The sequence below is a fragment of the Octodon degus genome, unplaced genomic scaffold (assembly GCF_000260255.1).
Source record: "Octodon degus isolate 3935 unplaced genomic scaffold, OctDeg1.0 scaffold00240, whole genome shotgun sequence".
NCBI classification, from domain to species: Eukaryota; Metazoa; Chordata; class Mammalia; order Rodentia; family Octodontidae; genus Octodon; species Octodon degus.
Window position 1 is genome coordinate 1,293,842 of NW_004524816.1, and position 3,989 is coordinate 1,297,830.

At 41.9% G+C, this 3,989-nt stretch overlaps 1 pseudogene; it reads right to left on the reverse strand.

The window, feature by feature from the left end:
- Window positions 1-502: 502 nt before the first annotated feature.
- LOC101579670 lies at window positions 503-1,387 on the reverse strand (annotated as a pseudogene).
- Between the last annotated feature and the right edge of the window lie 2,602 nt (window positions 1,388-3,989).

The following is a 3,989-nucleotide window of genomic DNA, read 5'->3' on the forward strand; positions in this document are numbered from 1 at the left end:
ATATATGCTGATACCTGTAAATGAAGCAACTCCATGGAAAATATCAATGTGTAATGGTAAGGTCATGCTTGGAATGTCTGTCATTCTCATCTTCAAAATACATACTGCTTGTCATGACATACTAATTACGGCCATACTGTCTCTCAAGTAAATGTTTGTTTAAAAAAAAGAGGGGTAATGAATGAAAACAATAGACAAGAAAAGCAAAGTCACAGGAATTTTCTGCTACAACGCTATACATGGTTAGATTTCTAAATTTCTGTGTAAAAATGTGTAACTGTTTATTCCTATTTTTTTATATTTTTTTCTTCATATTTTGTAGGGACTTAAAGTTCAACCTACCAATACTTGATGGAACACACCTGTTCCATGTTATATCTAAGATGTTTTATATTCAGGCAGATTTGAGGTTAAGCTCAACTGCCTATGTTTTTTTTTCTTAGAAATTGTTTTATTTTTCATCAGTCTCATTTCCATTTTGCTTAAGCCTCAGCAGAATAGCTCAAGACCACTCTGTGGTGGTTCCTACCCACTCGGTGGCCTGCGTGGTGGGGGCTGCAGACCAGTCTTCTGTGGCCGGCTCAGCACTCCAGTCTTCAGTAGGAAATTGCTGAATGGGCACAGAGGGCACCTGCACGCCCTCAGACCAGTCTGTGACCTCAGGCTGAGCAGCAGTGAACTCTGGAGCTGGTGCAGTCCATTCTCCCTGAAATGCCTCCTTGGTCACAGCCTTTTCAGCAGCAGCCTGCTCTTCTTTTTCAATCTCATCAGTATCCCAGTAGAAGTAGAGATCAGGCATGACTTCCCATGGGTGTTCACAGGAGATGGTGCCACACATGCGCAGCACTTCCCAGGCCAGCATCCATCACATCAGACGCACAAAGTGAGCTCCCTTATTGTTGCACAGGATAGCAATGTCCACATATCACAGAGGAGAATGTGTGTAGTACAGAGCAATGGTTGGCAGATTGACATAAGATGCCTCTATGAAGGGATGGTGGTCAGCCCTGGAGTCAGTAACCACCGAAAGATGTGGTTGGAAGGCTGCCTGGATCTGGTTAGTGAAGGTCCCAGGAGTGAAGTGGCCAGCGATAGGAATAGCTCCAGTGGCAGCAGCAAACTTCAGCACAGCCCATTGGCTGGTATTCCTAGAGGATATGATGCTGATGTCAGCAGGGTTTTCAATGGCCACTACGGCTCGAGCTGCCAGGAAGAACTTCTCCCAAGTTTGCTTCAGATTTATGATGTGGATTCCATCACTTTGCCATCTATAAATACACTGCTCCATCTGGAAATCCAGGTTGGTGTCACCTAAGAGGGTTCCTGCAGCAAGGAACTTGAGGATGTCCTCCTCCTTCATTTGCCGGACATCAAGGGCTTCAGACATTGTGAAGTTTCCCTTTATGTTACAATGGGATTCAAGAACAATGCCATATGGACACTGCCAGGGAGCACTGAAAGCCTATGTTGTAGGGTAAAAAGAATAAGCTTCTCTTCTGGAGGGTTAACAACCTAAGTTTGGAGACCAAAAATTAGGAGAAAGGAAGGGCTGCAAGGACAGCAGACATTTTGGCACTAGCCTTTCAAGGTCAGTGAAGACTCAGGACATAGGAGAACCTGTACTGTAACATCATACAACTCAGTTGTGTCCCAAATTTTCTGATTAAGGAGATTATGGGGCCACAGAAGAAAGTGATCAATGATGTAGAGTGTGCCTAAGGAGAGTCACATGGAGAGAAAACATCCTCTCAGGCTTTCACCGAGCAAATTGGTCAAGCAATGACCATGACTCCTCCACATTGCTGACATTGACAAAGGATCTACAAACTGAGGTGGAAAATTTCAGGTTAAATCCTGAAGGGATTTGACTGACCTTATCAGATACAAAAGTTATATTTCTTGTTATATAGGTCTTGCTTTATATTTTGGTCTTAACCATCCAACAGAAATATATAAAAATGAAGTAGAAAAAGTAAAGCCATATTAATAGGCTGAGCTGTAAAAGGCTCAAATCAACAACTTCTGACATTGCCAGTCCTATGGATAACCCACTACTATTATGGATTTCTGGACTATATTGGAATATTTTTCTGAATTCATGCACCTACAATATTTAAATGAGAATGGAATACCCTTCCCTGACAAAACTAAACAAAAAAGGAGGAAACAAATGAATAACCATTTTGTATCTTTATATTAAAAATAGTTAGGATAGATATACAGTTGCATTCTCTTAATTCAATGAATAGAGAGCTTTATTCTGAGTGTCTGTGGACAGGATAGCATGCCAGAATCTTGCACAATGAATAACCTCTAAGACAACAATATGCAATGGATTAATTATTGAAACTGTGCTGATAATCAGTTTTGAAACTGTCTCATTGCTATTTGTTTCTCAATAAAATTATTTTTAAAAAAGTATATTTCTTTTTATGAATAAAAATCCAGAAGTGATTTCAAGGTGCATTAATGTTACAAACCTAATTTTAAAATGAATAAGTAAAACATTACTGTTATACTTACTGAGCACTTCCTATGTACCATGGGATAATAAGTATTTTATATAGTCTGTAATCCTTACACAGGGGTTCAGTGTTCGCATTCTTATCCCTGACCTACAGGTGAGCAATGCAAAGCCCAGAGAAGTTTAGTCACTGCTCACAAGTTACAAAATGATGTTCATAGAAATTTAGAAGCCTCAAGTGTTTCCATGGGTTATTTGTCTCTATGGTATTATATTAAGTAATAAAAATGTATAATAAGGCTGGAAAGAACAAGTGAATGAATTCATAAGGTCACATGAAGTTCACATACAAATGAAGAAGTGACTTAAAAGAAGAAATTATACAAATTGTAGGCAAACCATCAACTGCACATAACACCCTAACTCTACATAGATAAAAATTTTAGAATAGAACAAAACAAAATCCTCCTGAATACAGTATTATGATGAAACGTTAACTTCATACATTACTTATAGTTGTAGAAATTTCTAAAAGTTTTTTTGGAGAGCAATTTGGAAAATCCTTTCAATAGCCATTAGGTGTTCACATCCTTTGACCCACATAATTTTACTCTTAGAAAAACAACCTTAGGAAATAATAAAAAATTATATCCACGAAGATTTCTTTACCAAAGCTGTATTTATAATAAAACAAATGGGGCCGGCGGGACCTATTACTGGTCCCAGCCCAGGCACAGCGTGGGTGAGACCCTCTTCCACCCCCTTGGGATGCCCCCCACCACTCCGCAGCAACTCCCCCACCCCACCCACTGAGTAGGAATTTCTGGAGTGTTCTGGGAATCCCCAGACCCAGTCCTAGCCCAGGCCCAGTGAGTGCATGGGAGAGCTTCCAGCTACCCTGCGCCAGCGGGACCTATTACTGGACCCAGCCAAGGACAGTGTGGGTGAGACTCTCTTCCACCACCTTGGGATGCCCCCAACCACTCCACAGCACCTCCCCAACCCCACCACGCAAGAGTAATTTCTGCTACATTCTGGGAACCCCCAAACCCAGTCCTAGCCCAGGCCTGGTGAGTGTGTGGGAGAGCTTCCACCGGCGGGACCTATTACTGGTCCCAGCCCAGGTGCAGTGTGGGTGAGGCTCTCTTCCACCCCCTTGGGATGCCCTGAACCACTCCACAGCACCTACCCGACCCCGCCCACCCAATGGGAATTTCTGCCACATTCCGTGAACCCCCAGACTCAGTCCTAGCCCAAGCCCGATCTGCACCTGAACTTCAGTACTTGCTAAGGTTATAACTACAATGAAGATCTACAACAAAGGTCAGAAGAAAGTGCTACACAAAATGACAAGAAGGAACAAAATGCGACCTCAGAACCCAAGCCCACCCATAACAAGTGCAGAGGACACTAACACAGAACAAATTGGGAATCACACAGCTGAAAGCAATGAATCAAAGGCTTCTGAAATAAAGAAACAGCTGCAGAAAGGTATAGAGGAACTCAGATTGGGAAAAAAAAAAAA